The 16,153-nt window shown below is 38.6% G+C and overlaps 1 long non-coding RNA gene across 1 annotated transcript; it reads left to right on the top strand.

The window, feature by feature from the left end:
• The first annotated feature begins 687 nt into the window (after positions 1-687).
• Positions 688-4,907, top strand: LOC147324582 (uncharacterized). Its single transcript, XR_015130194.1, has 7 exons — positions 688-1,136; positions 2,628-2,759; positions 2,877-2,976; positions 3,095-3,154; positions 3,246-3,336; positions 3,503-3,660; positions 4,318-4,907. It is a non-coding gene; the product is annotated as an uncharacterized LOC147324582 (long non-coding RNA).
• The last annotated feature ends 11,246 nt before the right edge of the window (positions 4,908-16,153 follow it).

Below are 16,153 nucleotides of genomic sequence, written 5' to 3'. Positions count from 1 at the left end.
TAAAAAAAGTCAGTAAAATATACAGCAAAACACCGTCAAATTCCAACGGTAATGGAGCGTAAAACCAAAAACTTCCTTTTACTGTATTAAATAGATTGAATAACCGTTAATTGTGAGACTGGATAAAACTTTGTTTTTTACTGTAATAAAATGTTGAAATTATAAATATTTTCTGTGAAAACAAATAAATATGCATACATTTTACAATTACATATTGTAATGTTGAAAATGTCTGAAAAACTTAGATTTTACGGTATTATTTGAGTAAAACTACATCTTTTGGGGTTGTGCACATTGGAATTCACAGTATAAAGCTGTAGATTTTTAAGCAAACAAAAACATTCATTTTTACAGAAACAAGATGTTAAAAAATAGGGTCCACCGTAATAATACAACCAGTACATACCATTAAAAAAAAAGCAAATATCAGCAGTGAAAGACAATAAAACTGATAGTATTTTTTTATTTTAAAATTCAGATACTGATATACAGATTAAAAGTTAGGCCTGCAGTATATCATTGTTAACCTTCTGATAAAAAAATCAACAGCAAAAGAAGATGTTAAAAATAAAGTTTATGGTTGTGAATAAAATTGATTTCAATAATCTTTTTTAATTATTATTTTAAAACAACTTTATGTTGTTGTGTTTCACACCATATTATCAGACCACCTTAAGTGGGTCGGCCTTAAATTTTGAATTTGTGTGATCGCTGTTGATTGGTAGCTAAACTGCTGGTAAACTGTGTACAGACGTTTTACGTTCGAATTGCAGAGAAAAAAAATCTGGTAGCAACATTGTGCAGTATGAGCGAACCATTTCACCAAAAAAAAAGGGAAGCAAGGTAAGACGTGGCTGCAGCGGTCTGCAGACGTGACTTCTGATCAAATTCGAACCTCCTAAAGAAACAAAGAGCGACGTTACATTGCGGGATGACGTCACCTGAAAATGACCAATAGCGCGGCGCGCTGCTGAGCTGTGTGCCAACCGCTCTTTTTTTCATGCAGGAGACTCAAGTTGGCTTCGCTAACGGACACAGTTTTGAACTCGTATATTAGCGCCATTTATTGCTGCTTGGACCACAGCATCTTCGGAATTTGTAGACATCCTGGCAGCTTACAATTAGTTCGAGGTGAGGTGAGTACATGCAACTTCAAGTTATCTCTGTTATAAAAATCCACCAGCCCAGCGTTTATAGATAATTTTAGCAGTTCGTTTTTTATGAGTGAGGTTGTGAATTTAGTTAGCATTTGTGAGTTGAGTTAGCATTACTGTTGCGAGGGAAGCATTGCTCTGGATTACTTTCTGTATATGGCGTGCTTAATTCGCTAGGGAGGAATTACCAAAGTACATGGAGTTATGTTAACGTGTAATTTCTGTGGTAAGGTAGTTCAGTCATCAAGGGGCTACGTGCTTCATTGTAAACTGCATCGGAATGAGCCACGTTGTTTCTTTCGGTGTATTGAAGCAGGCTGCAAGCAGACATACACCAGGTATGGCGCGTTTAAGGCTCATTTTTACCGAAGACACTGCCCCCACCCATGTCACTGGTGTGGTGGTGGTTTCTTCGTTTACATGTGCAATGGCGATGTGTGAACGTCAGTGTCAGAACTCTAAAGAGTTAATAGCTCATCTGAAGAGCCATATTGTGGAAGGACACGTGGTCACTTGTCCAGTAAGAGGATGCACAAATACCTTTAGAGTTAAATCATCTTTTACTGCTCACATGTCACGTAAACACAGAGTTTTCAGACAGCAGCATTGGTGATTTATATAGAGAGTCTGCATGTCAATCATCATCTGTTCCAACCACATCAGATGACTTTGTACCCTTGATTTCCGAGCCTGCTGCACAGTCTATTACACATGAAGATAACATGGAAATGCCCCCTGAATTCTGTGATCTTTTTCTGAGAAACGTTTCACTATTCTACTTAAAATTGCAGGGTCAGTTTCTACTGCCTGCTTCAACCATACAGAACATTGTAGAGGAAATGCAGAACATGCATGAGTTGGGACAGACATACAGTTTGGGTAAACTTGCATCACTGTTAAAAGATGACACATCATTATCAGAGGAGGACATCAACAAAGTCTGTGAGTCTGTCAAAAGCTATGATCTTTTTTCTGCATGTCATACCGGGCCATTGAGGACAGTGCACTCCAGAGCTCAGATCTTTAAAAAAGCCTTCAACTATGCGGAACCAAAGAAAATATTTTTAGGGAGAGATGAAAACAGAAAAGATAGGTTTGCCTATTATGTGCCTTTAAGAGAGACTTTGAGATGTCTGCTAGAGTCTGATCTGTGGCAGAAATCAGAAGAGCCCTCTACTGAGCCTCCTGCTGATGTTCTGTGTGACATAAGTGATAGTAAGCTGTTTTAAATAAAATGATTTTTTGGTCAAAACCCATTGACTTAATTGATTTCTATCCATTAACATCTTACATGAAGTATGGGTACCAAATGGTTCCACTGAAACACAGTGTGCTGTCACAATAATGGTGCTCTTAGTTTGGTACTTACGAAACACTGTATAAAAGTGTAGTATCAAGCAAGATCAGCTTCATATTTTAAGACCAAAGGTACCACTTGGTGTAAATTGACCTTTATTCACATTCTTTTATCAGACATCTTGGAAATGGGGGGCAGCATAAGGAGTTCCATTACTAAGGTGCTGCCGGACCTGTCTGCCTCAATCCTTGAAATTGTACTGGAGGCACTACAATCATTAGGAGTGGAGACATCTGAGAAACAAACCAGTAAGTATTATGATTTCATTGCACAATAGCCATGAAGGACTTTCTGTTTTTTCTATTATGCTTTGGCCAAGGTCCAAAAAGTACAATTAATCTATTGTTTGTGATATTGTTTTACAGCACCAAATATGGAAATTTCAAGCCAGGCCAGCATATCATCTCCATCTGTTTTAAGGTTTAAGGGTGGTGGCACAGCTAAGACCCAAGAGTCTCTTTCAAGGTTAGTAAAGTAAACAGATTCAAGAAGATATTTTACACATTTCTTTGTCGTCTGTCTCTAAATCTTATTTTGTCTTTATTATGATTAAAAAGGTTTGTTTTGTTCCTGCCCTTTTCAGACACTGAATTTGAGCAGAAACCATAAGGATACTCAAAGGACCTGTGACTCTCAGGAAATGGTGAGATTTCAGGTCATAATCTTTTTTTTTTCCATTAAATTAATTTTCCTTTTTCCCTTTTACAATATTGCTGTTTTGTTTTTGTAAACAGCATCAAATGAGAGAGACAGATGAAACAGTTTCAAGACAATGGCAGGAAAAAAATGCTGAAGATTGAAACAAACCTTGGCTGGAAATATTTGGTATGTGTTTTACCGTAAATCAAATTGTTGAAAAACATTCAGCTACACTGTAACACAGGGAAACTTGATTTGCACTTATTTTGTTACTTTAATTTCTTGTCTCATTATTTTTGTCAGTTATTATTGTTTATGGTGTATGCCCTTCTTGTTTTCCTTCTGAATGCAGAAGGTATCTAGCCAGTCCACAATGAAAGCTTTGTTGCACCCAATGAGTCTTCTGGCAGAAATGATGGCGGCTGTATTCTTTGGTTTCCCTAAACATCACACCCTGCCTGTTTATACGAGGCTCTTCAATTAAGTCTGCACCCAAAGATTCAATAAGAGGTAAGCAGTGGTATTATTCAAGTTTTGCTAAAGAAAGATGGACAGGAGACACTAATCTTAATCAGCCGAGCTCAGGTTCATGTCCAGGTGAGCAGTTTCATACGCTATAAAATGTAGATTGAATGATAGGTCTCATCACCATGCATTCAGCCATTAACTTCAAGTTCTATGATAAATCAATACGAAACTTAAATACGTTTTCCAACAAATTATGATTGTGATTAGGGCTGCGTTGTCTATGTATAACTTTTACATAAGTAGATTTAAAGTATAACTATTGCCAAAACGCAACCTGGGCTGTTTTTTTTTTTTTTTTTTACTGTATCGATTTTGATGTGCTCAAATTTATGCCCCGGCCCCCTAGTATTCCCATTCACTGGCTATTGACCACAAAACAAAATCACGGTCAATCTCAAAAACGGCTTGTTTGTCGTAATTATGCTTTTAGATATATGTTTGTCTCGTTTACAGTAAAAAAAAAAAAAACTGAAAAAAACAGCCCAGGTTGCATTTTGACAATAGCTATCCTTTAAGAACTGTATATTTTACACTTAAGAAATCATTTATCATTAGATCTGGTTTTGGCAGCACGTTTTGTTCATTTCTGTGCATTTTGCTCAAGCACTGATCAAACTTTGTCCATTTTTTTTGCTGCAGAGGGGATCCTGCCAGTCCAAAGTGAACTCCTGATGGACATTGAAGTACTCCTGCAGAGCTTGTATCTTCAACACCATGCGCATTAGAAACTCCACCGAGTCCTTTCCTTCACCAAGGCAGGACCCAGTGACTCATTACTGTTGATAGGTCAGGGGCAGGTAATATTTTGTTTCATGTTTATTCATTCCTCCATGGATTACCAGCCATATATATGGACACATGCTGTATTCTCAAGATCTATGCTGTTTTGTAGGAATAGAGAAAATATGTTTAGTCTGTTTTCAAATGGTATGTCAAATTTTCTCATTGTTTATCAGTAATATTCTCTACCTTGGTTGTATATGAGCATCTTTAGATTTTTCTATATTTAGCGGTTGCAAATGTAAAATGTACGGTAAACCATTTATGTTCCTCATATTGTACTGTATTTTTAGCGGTAAAATACCGGCAGCTGTGGTTGCCAGGAATTTACCGTAAAATGTATCTGGTCAAAATAAAATGCTGTAATTTGTTATACAATTTCACTGTGTTTTTTACTGTCAAAGGTTTTAATAAGGTTTAACATATTTCTGTTATTTTTACAGTTATTTACAATAATAGGGTCTATCCTATTACTGTTAAATTAACAACAAATTACTGTAAATATTATTATATTATTACTTTTTTTTTACTGCAAATATCCGTAAAAAGCTATGGAAAGTTGCATTTTTTACATTAAATTGCTGTATAATTGACAAATATATTTGGTTTTTTCTATCATGATTTTGGTAAAATAATACGTTGTCTACCTTAAAAATTAGGGTTACAAAACCAGTATACCGTATTGTCTTTTACAGATTCCACATTTTTTACACGGTATATTCCTGGCAACCACAGCTGCCGGTATTTTACCGTAAATTTGACAGATTTTTTTTTACAGTGCAGCATGGATCCCCAGCTGCAGATCGATGAGAGGCGAGGCTGTAAATTGTGAGTGAGAGGCCTGAAGGTGAGCTGCATTATGGGGGAATCTCCTGTCACAGAGAATAGTGTTTACTGTCCATACGCTTATCATATCTATGAAAGCATGCATGCATTTATGGATGTCAGAGGGGATACTTTTACACCCGAAGCTTGCACACGCCTGCAAGTATACAATAATGCATTGTGAAACTCAGTTACCCCTGGTATGTGCAGAACAGATGTGTGTTTAAAAGATGACGGCGATGGTTGGTTTTAGTCATGGCTGTGAGGTTTCTGACTGGTCCTCTTTTCTTCTTCCTTTCATCTTCTGATTCTGTAATTAGTTGATTGACCTCTTGATGTCAGGGTCTAATTAGACATGGTAATTAAGGATTAAACAGGTCAGGAGGGAGGTGTGCGTGCATGTATTTGTGTGTGTGTTGAGAGCTGAAAAGGACGGTCGGGGTTAGTACGGGTGCTTGAAGTGGGCCGATAAGGGATTTGAAGGGCAATATGGTGCTTTTAGTTTTAGGGCACAGGGAATTGCTTGTGCTTCTTGGTAAGTAGTTGTTTGTCTGCGCAATCAATGTAAGATGGATGCCAGACAAATGTAAACAGTGTTAATTAAAAAGTAGCACTGTCCTAAACCTCTACAATTGACATCAGTTAGCTGACATAAGCAATACAGTAAATAACTGCACTATATTTCTGGAGTAGTTTGCTCAGCTGGCAAAATAAGAGGGGATGGGACGATGTCCCTCTGAGCAAATCGTACCAAATCCTTTATACTTGTCGTTTGCGCATTAGATGAGTAAATAGAAACACTGTTAAATTGTACCTCGAAATCAGCGCTCAAATGTAACGTACCATTTAAATAAAATTAATTAAACTATAGAAAAGGAGTAGGTCACACAGACAATGTGGGAAAACAACAAGCACAATAGACCAGAATAGTGATTCAAGTAACAGTAATTAGAAAACCACAATAGAATCTACAAAATGAGTTACCTCATGCATATTCCGAAAAGGAAAATGAGGGGGTTATGATAACAATAGACAAATCCAAACAAAACACCTGACAATAGCACAGGATATGGAGGTTTTAAATAATCCCGTAGACACTCATTGGACCTTTTCTCACTAAATAAAATAAGGTGCCACGATGCCATTTAGTGGCATCGTGGCACCTTAAATAAAGGACTTGTTTCTTTTATTTAAGTCCTTTGGACTTAAATAAAAGAAACAAGGACAAGGTGAGTGTATTTGTATGGTTTATGTCATGAACGTGAGTATCTGTGCTTTTTGTCATTCTGTGGACCGAGCTCTTCCTTTGCTCTTAAACTCGTTGTTCCCTTGCCTACTTTTTTATATCTAAACAAGTTTGTGTTTTGGGTTACCTTTTTGTTGAGTTACTTTGTTATTAGTCACATTTTTGTTTCCTAAAATTCCCAGTGACTGCACTTAGGATGTATTCTGTTTTGTTTAACTTTACAACACAAAAACACAAGCTGACCAAAATTGTTCCAAATAAGGACAATAATTTTTTTAACTTGTTTTTTTTCCAGTCACGCTTTCTTTGTTGTACAGTATTGGACCTAGTAAACCTGCAGCACTTTTTAAAGGGAAAATGCCCAGCCCTACTGACCCCCACCGCTGCACCAGAACATGTGGCCCTTGAGGGCACCGTTAATCCCATTTATCTAGCTCAGTGGCTCTTCTGAGTCAGCTAACCACTGATCTGTTTACTGTCTCATGTTGCCCCTTACATCCCCAGAAGCCAACTCCTGGTAAGTCCTTCAGAAAAAATTGTGGCTTCCGCAACACCATGCCTTATCATCATTCATCAATGCTTCCCAACTCCCCAAGGCAGCATCTTCCCAGCTCCTGGGTCAGGAAATTTCAAGTTACCTTCTCAGTCAACCACCATCCTTCTGTTTCAGAATCACTTCCTGGGTCCCCTTACATCACACCTACATACCTTCTGTGTAGGGCTGCTCAATTAATCGAATTTTAATCACGATTACGATCTGGGCTTTCAACGATCATTAAAAATGACTGAGCCGATTATTAGCCCCTCCCTCATTTATCCGCGACACCTTAAAAGCCGGTCCGTGAAAATATTGTCGGGCATAAACCGGTCCGTGGCGCAAAAAAGGTTGGAGACCGCTGATTAAGAGGACCCGAGGGAAGCTCGGAAAGCTAAGCAGAAGTTATTTGGAGAGTGACTGCCGTTGGTTGAAAAGAGAGTTTAAAAAAAAAAAACTTCAGTGGTGTTGCACACCATTTTATATTCTTTTTTAAAGTCATTGTTAACCCTTTAAAGCCGGTCAGAGCAGCACGCTCAGTTTTGTGTAACTATTTTTAAATCCCTGTAGAACCTGAACCGTGTAAGCTAGCGCAATAATTTGTTTTGCATATGAAACCGGAGGAGTTGTACTTACAGTGGGGCAAAAAAGTATTTAGTCAGCCACCGATTGTGCAAGTTCCCCCACCTAAAATGATGACAGAGGTCAGTAATTTGCACCAGAGGTACACTTCAACTGTGAGAGACAGAATGTGAAAAAAAAATCCATGAATTCACATGGTAGGATTTGTAAAGAATTTATTCGTAAATCAGGGTGGAAAATAAGTATTTGGTCAATAACAAAAATACAACTCAATACTTTGTAACATAACCTTTGTTGGCAATAACAGAGGTCAAACGTTTACTATAGGTCTTTACCAGGTTTGCACACACAGTAGCTGGTATTTTGGCCCATTCCTCCATGCAGATCTTCTCGAGAGCAGTGATGTTTTGGGGCTGTCGCCGAGCAACACGGACTTTCAACTCCCGCCACAGATTTTCTATGGGGTTGAGGTCTGGAGACTGGCTAGGCCACTCCAGGACTTTCAAATGCTTCTTACGGTGCCACTCCTTTGTTGCCCGGGCGGTGTGTTTTGGATCATTGTCATGTTGGAAGACCCAGCCTCGTTTCATCTTCAAAGTTCTCACTGATGGAAGGAGGTTTTAGCTCAAAATCTCACGATACATGGCCCCATTCATTCTGTCCTTAACACGGATCAGTCGTCCTGTCCCCTTGGCAGAAAAACAGCCCCATAGCATGATGTTTCCACCCCCATGCTTCACAGTAGGTATGGTGTTCTTGGGATGCAACTCAGTATTCTTCTTCCTCCAAACACGACGAGTTGAGTTGATACCAAAAAGTTCTACTTTGGTTTCATCTGACCACATGACATTCTCCCAATCCTCTGCTGTATCATCCATGTGCTCTCTGGCAAACTTCAGACGGGCCTGGACATGCACTGGCTTCAGCAGCGGAACACGTCTGGCACTGCGGGATTTGATTCCCTGCCGTTGTAGTGTGTTACTGATGGTGACCTTTGTTACTTTGGTCCCAGCTCTCTGCAGGTCATTCACCAGGTCCCCCCGTGCGGAGTTTGGAGTCTGACTGTTTGAGGCTGTGGACAGGTGTCTTTTATACAGATGATGAATTCAAACAGGTGCCATTCATACAGGTAACGAGTGGGGGACAGAAAAGCGTCTTACAGAAGACGTTACAGGTCTGTGAGAGCCAGAGATTTTCCTTGTTTGAGGTGACCAAATACTTATTTTCCACCCTGATTTACGAATAAATTCTTTACAAATCCTACCATGTGGATTCATGGATTTTTTTTTTCACATTCTGTCTCTCACAGTTGAAGTGTACTTCTGGTGCAAATTACTGACCTCTGTCATCATTTTAAGTGGGGGAACTTGCACAATCGGTGGCTGACTAAATACTTTTTTGCCCCACTGTACATCTTATGCCATCAGCTTGTCCTCGGTCACGGTTTCGTTCCACATATAGCTTTGCAAAAATTGCATAAAAAGCGCTTGCAGGAACAAAAACATAATATTCCAGAAACACGCTTTGCCGTTCCTATCAGCTGTTCGTAACACTTCCCACAGTGAAATGATGCACATGCTGTTTTCTTTGCAAATTTGCATCATAGGATTGTTTTTTGTTTTTCCTGCAGTATATAAAAATTGCTGTATCTCCAAAATAAAACTATGAAGACACTCAAAATAAATTTCCTGTGGTGGGAAACTATTTTTTGCAACTTTATTGTATTTAAAGTTTTGAGGGATAAACCTCTTAAATTTCTCCAAGTAGAAATATATGTAAACAAAACAAAAGCGATTTTCAATTTTTTTTGTAGTTTATTGCACTTTTTTGCAATTTATGTAATTACTATGGACTTAATGCATACATATTATTAAAATATGGGCTATAACAGTTGTATTGATGTATAGCAACTTGAAATGCTCCCACAAATGGCACTACAGCATGTAAAAAAAAGAATATAAGCTCTGGTGGACTTGGTTCTATAGTAGGTCTTAAAGGGTTAAATAAATATCGTCAAATAATCGTGATCTCAATTTCAGTGAAAATAATCGTGATTATCATTTTTGCCATAATCGAGCAGCCCTACTTCTGTGTTCCTGGGTCAGCTGATGCATCAGCTGTTATACACCTGTCCTGTTTGTGGATGAGTAAGGTAAGGTAAGTAAGGTAAATAATATAATAAAGCGTACTTATGACATCTGGGTGACTACAGGAGGTTTAAATCTATGCAATAGTGAAGCCCAAGCACAGGTAGGGGGGTTAAAAAACAAAGATCCCAATTGGGAAAAACAGCAAGCTAGTCTACAACATATAGTACAGGGTGGGCCATTTATATGGATACACCATAATAAAATGGGAATGGTTGGTGATATTAAAGTCCTGTTTGTGGCACATTAGTATATGCAAGGGGGCAAACTCCTCAAGATGGGTGGTGACCATGGTGGCCATTTAGAAGTCAGCCATCTTGGATACAACTTTTGTTTTTTCAATAGGAAGAGGGCCATGTGACACATCAAACTTATTGGCAACTTTGCCAAAATAATGTCGGACTCTGTAGTTTTCTCTGGTCCCCTCCCCAATCAGACCAGGAGTGACATGTTTAGCCGCATGTTCTCATTAAATTGCTGGCTGTCTGAGTGGTGTCCCAGAAACGATGTGGGCTTCATAGATAATTGGCAAACCTTCTGGAGGAAACCTGGTCTTGTTAGGAGAGATGGCATCCATCCCACTTTGGATGGAGCAGCTCTCATTTCTAGAAATATGGACAAATTTATTAAGAAAGATCAATTGGAGAAAAAGAGTCTAACTTAACATCAATGGTACTAAGAGACCAGGAAGCAGAGTTGCAGTCTTACACGCCTCTCTGCAGCTTCTCTCCTCCTGCTACCCCCCCCCCAAAAAAAACCCCCATCTCCATAGAGACTGTGTCAGGCCCCTCTTCTGTGGAACCAGCTTCCAGTTTGGATTCGGGAGACAGACACTATCTCTACTTTTAAGATTAGGCTTAAAACTTTCCTTTTTGCTAAAGCATATAGTTAGGGCTGGACCAGGTGACCCTGAATCCTCCCTTAGTTATGCTGCAATAGATGTAGGCTGCCGGGGATTCCCATGATGCATTGAGTTTTTCCTTTCCAGTCACCTTTCTCACTCACTATGTGTTAACAGACCTCTCTGCATTGAATCATATCTTTTATTAATCACTGTCTCTCTTCCACAGCATGTCTTTATGATGTTTTACTTCTCTCACCCCAACCGGTCGCAGCAGATGGCCGCCCCTCCCTGAGCCTGGTTCCTTCCTGTTAAAAGGGAGTTTTTCCTTCCCACTGTCGCCAAAGTGCTTGCTCATAGGGAGTCATATGATTGTTGGGTTTTCTCTGTATCTATGAAGCGCCTTGAGGCAACTTTTGTTGTGATTTGGCGCTATATAAATAAAATTGAATTGAATTGAATAATATGGTAAAATAAGATCTTTAATATATGATGGATAGGATTTTAAATTTGATTCTAGGTTTAATGGCCGGCAGTGAAAGTAAACTGATATAGGAGAAATATGAGCTCTCGTCCTAGTTCCTGCCGGTATTCTCACCACAATATTGGAGCATCCTGATAGTAAGCATTAGCAGTAGTTCGAGCATGAAGTTAGAAATTGGTAGACTACTTTCTCTGTACTATTTGAAGACAGAGCGTTCCTAATTTTGACAATATTTCATGGTAAAAGAAAGAAAGTGTAGAGATTTGTTTCATTGTTCGAGTTCTAGACTTAAAGTCAAAGTACCCTTTAAAAGTTCAAACATGACTTAGTTGCTTAAAGATAATTTTCCAATTAATGTACTTGTAAATGGTAACCTTGATACTGGTCTGTGTCTTTTTAATCAAAAATGTATCAGAGTTGCATTCTACAAGATGAGCTTTGATAGTTGCAGTGTAAGGAGCTATCACATCAAGACTTCTTAATGTAAGACATTCTCCATACATTAGAAAAAAGGTTCAGCACTATCTCACCCTTGCCCTTGCTCTGATTAACCACGAGAGGTATGTTTTCTTTTAAAACTAAAGTTTTATGCTACGTGAAAATCCAGTTTAACTTATTTTACAGTTGCATTAAGCTCTTCCTTTTTATGAAGAGCTTCTGATCCTTTGATGGCGGGTATGACAGTCAACACTAACACCTCCACTGAATGATGAAGGCATTTGTAATTGGTGAGAAGCATCTTTGAATTTGCCTCCAAAAACATTGTCTAGAAAACACAACTATCTTAAGTTACGCATCAATTTCATTTGTGCAATGGCATCTAGAAGGTTCCCAGTGTTGCCTCCTTTAAGATGCTCAGCACCCAGCTTAGACACACAAGGTGCAACTAACCCTCTTCTCTGTAATGCAGTTTTCAAAACTTTGACTTTTTTTGTTAGATGCAACTCTGCGCTCTGCATTTATCAGATGCTTTTGAGGTGGTGGCTACATCTTATTCACACTCATTCATATGTTGCATATTTGCTCTACAGGTTCTGTTATTACATGAATTAATTCATCAGTTGCATGTACAATTTATAAATAATTAACATCTTTGTCATAATTTTGTTTTGTGTGTTTCACTTACAACTCAATCTCTAACTTATCAGATGCCTTTTTACCTGAACTGAACTATTCATTAAGTTGACTTTCTCTCTTAGACTGTATCTGAGGAGAGTGGTTTTTCAGGGTATACTTAATAGGTCTGATTAGTGCTCATGCAATATAATACATATTATTATTGGTGGTGGTGCTTATAATTATAATTAACATCATATTCAGCACCACCACACTGCCTACAGACGTTTTAATGGTTTCAGAAAAGTACCTGATGGCACAGACTGACTGTACTCAGTAAATCCACCACTTAGCATTAACATTTCTGTTAGCTTGATAATCCAAATTGACCTTACAGATATCAACAGATTCATTTTGATGAGTCAGTATGTTTGTTCACAAAATAAAAGGTATGAGACAACTCTCATTGTTACATTTACATATGCACAGTGCACAATGTTGCACATGTATGGCTTGCAAGTAACTACTGACACAGCAAATATAACCCGTCCGTGTCCTTCCCATGTACCAAAATTGTGAGTTCCTGCAGATTCTACATATTCATATTATACACAATAGCACCAAATAATGCCATCATTGCCTTGCTCATGCGATGTAATAATTATTTTTATGCATGGCAATGAGCTTTTATGACTGATGCCTAATGGTTCAGATTTTTATTAATGAATACATTTGGAAACCAACTGGATTTTTTAGTGGTAATTCAAACAAAGCATAGTTGGAATTCTGCTAGAGACACTAAAGCAGACAGGGCACTGGCAGTTTTTCATTTTATGGAGTGGGAGAATGAGTGTGCTGGCACCAGATTGGGTGCAGTGACAGGCAACCCCCAGAACCAAACTCAGAGGGGGAGCCCATCTCTCACTGCTGCCCTGTGGGGGGTTGATATACTTTCTTCTCTTCTCCTGCCTTCTCTCTGTCTCTCAGAGACTTGCTATATTCTTTTCAGAAAAATGTGTTATGCTGTCATTTGACACATGGCATGAGACATCAAAGTAAAAGAGAAGACAAAGGGTGAAAAGAGGTTAGTGAGAGGGAAAGACGTTATATCTCTACTATTAACCATATTGATCCATATGTCGGGGGGGGGGGACGAGACAGAAGAGAAGTGTGACAGAAATGCAGAATGAAAAATGATATTCTGAGACAGAAATTGTACAAGGGCATTATAACTTGGATGAGGAGGAAAAAAATATACTGACAAATTAGGAATGAGGGCGGAGCAGATTCTGTAGAGAAGAAGAGATGGTGGGTGATTAGTATGCTGGTAAACAACTACATTTCTTGGAGCTCCTTTGCACAGTCATTCACTACTGCTGATTTACTCTCATGTAAACCATCCAGTCTGAGGGTAGGAAACACGTAAAACATCCTAATCAAGTCTGAATCGTGAAATAACAAGCTGTTCCTATGAAACTGAACAGAAATGAGAATATGGAAATAGATGATATGGCTTTTGTATACTGGAGTGAGGTGAAAATAGGATGACCTAGTTAGAAAAGAGTGACAGATAAGGGGAAGAAAAGGAGGGAAAATGGATGACAAACAAAACAAAAAACAAGCAAGCGGCTGAGGAACTGATTATGTTTACATGAAACTATTGTCCTGATTATGCATTGCACATTGCTAGATGGGATGCATGTTATACAGATGTTATTTGTTGGCAAAGAAAAACTCGAAATGAAATGAATTGGTGAGGAACAGTCATAATAACATCAAATCCAGAAATAACTTAAATCCTAGTGCAAGTCAGTTGACTTGAATGAGAAGTTCATGAAAGCTAAATGAGAAACACACATAAACAAAAACAAGGAGGAAAAGAAAGTAAACTTTAAGTTTAAACAAGTCAGATGAAGACAAAGTGTGTCCTTTTGCCTCTGACAGGGTGTGACCGAATTTCTTTTCGTGACAACTCTGTCATCCCTGGCCTGCCTGACACTGACTCTAAAAGACAGTCTAACTCGAGAGACTCGGCTGGATAGCATGCTGTGTTGCATAGAGAAGTCAGGTCTGTCTCTAAAAAGAGCATATGTGATAGTGCTGTGATTTTATGTTTTTTACATATTTGTCGTTTCATCTATTTCGGCTTGAACACACTGCCTGGAAAAGGCAAGTGTTCCACAGGCTGCGCAGAACTCATACATATAAAAAGTAGGCAATCACATTCAGTTTTAAAGCAGCACTTCAAACACCGCACACAGTATTTCTCTGTTCTATCTTAGGAGATAAGCACTGAAGCTCCTTTGTTTGAGCAATTCTAATGCATGCAAATACTGAGAGCCTTGTGAGCATGGGTTCATCGGGAGAGAAGGAAAAACTATATTTTATTACACACACAAACAAACATGCACAAAAATGCACTTAGATTCACACTACACGTGGGAGGCTTATATTTGAGATGAGAATTGCAATTAGGCAAAGCTTTGTAATATCCTATATTTGGCTGTGCATCTCCCCAGAAAGGTAAGAGCCCACATTGCCCTCTGTTTCTTCTGTGTTCCCTGCTGTGCATAGATGAGTGAAGCTGTCTTATGCTAGATACTTTCCCCTTAAGGCTGTTTCTATTTGGGGTGCTGAGGATAATGTTACACACTCCATTATTTTTATAGGCCTTAGGCATCTCCTTCAAATTCATTCACGAATATATTGACTTTCACTTTGCTGCATGATTGAGGCTTGTTTGCCTCAACGCCGGCAGACGACTCTGGACAAGCAGACTGTAAAAGAGTGAGATAAGGACCAGCATACTCCAGCATGTACAAAGGTACTTCCTGAGCAATGCAGTTATTAACCTGCTGTGATTCTTCCTTTCTCATTATTATTATCTCAGAATATTTTTAGCATTAGTCACTGTCTGTTTCTTTCTCTCTCACTGTACAGACTTATGGTGATTAAAATGAAGAGAACAACATGTTTTTTTGTTGTAGCATAACACCAAAAAGAGTAGAGAGCAAAATATTCTTAACGGTATGCAATTTATATCTCTTAAATATGAGACCAATAATACCCAAAATGTGTCACAGTTCTTCCTAAAATTCAGTTTGCTTTCTAACTCTGCTCTCCTGCAATATTACATCATTTCTCCATCTCTACATGGGTTCTGCGTATGTGAAGATATGTGGGGGCAGAAGGAAGAGTTTCTTTAATGTGAATTGCCACTCAGTTTGTACTTTCCGAGCAGTCATCCAACCACCTCTAAAATGCCAGAGAGAGACAGATCACCCACATACCCAAAGCAGCCTTCTACATTTTGCTGCCTACATGTATTTGGGTAGCAATGGCAAGGAGAGAAAAAAAACTGACACATCTTCCAGCTCTTTTGAGGAAATCCCAAGCTATTCAGGACAGATGGGAAATGTAAGCCGCCTAGCATGCTCTGTCTGCCCAGGGTTTTCTCTTAACTGTGTGTGCCCAGAATAGTACAAAAAAAGAGGCAGATTGGATGTTGATCAAAATTTAAGAAACTGCTTTTGATGCAAAAGAAGAGCATCTTAAGCACAGTTTCTTTCGAAAGAGACACAATATGAATTAAACTTATTTTGGCTTCTTGTAGATGTCAACCATGGCATTTTGAGATGTAGTCTCATAATCTCTGCAACCCAAATAGACTCCAAAAAGCCAAATAAAAGTCATGAATAAAAAATTACTTGATGTTTAAGACAGCAAAGGATTTAGCCTGTGTTAGTATGTGCTGCATTATTATGTATTCATTAAAGCACATGTTCTTAATTACAGGGATGTTAAAAAACATGTTGTATCTGCTAGTGAATGAATTGTCCCTGGACGCTCGTTTCCTTATAGAGAGACGAATGCAAATATGTCTCTGCTCGTGTACTGTGACACTGTCATCATTAGTCACATTTATTCATTGTGACACTGAAACCTCTGTTACATCAAGTACTGTGGCCCTTATACCCTT

Source organism: Aulonocara sp. 'chitande type north' Nkhata Bay, linkage group LG7 (assembly GCF_057382095.1).
Source record: "Aulonocara sp. 'chitande type north' Nkhata Bay isolate Kocher_YH1m ecotype deep benthic linkage group LG7, A_spYH_male_GT1.1, whole genome shotgun sequence".
In the NCBI taxonomy this organism is placed as follows: domain Eukaryota; kingdom Metazoa; phylum Chordata; class Actinopteri; order Cichliformes; family Cichlidae; genus Aulonocara; species Aulonocara sp. 'chitande type north' Nkhata Bay.
This window is presented reverse-complemented; position numbering and strand designations above follow the sequence as displayed.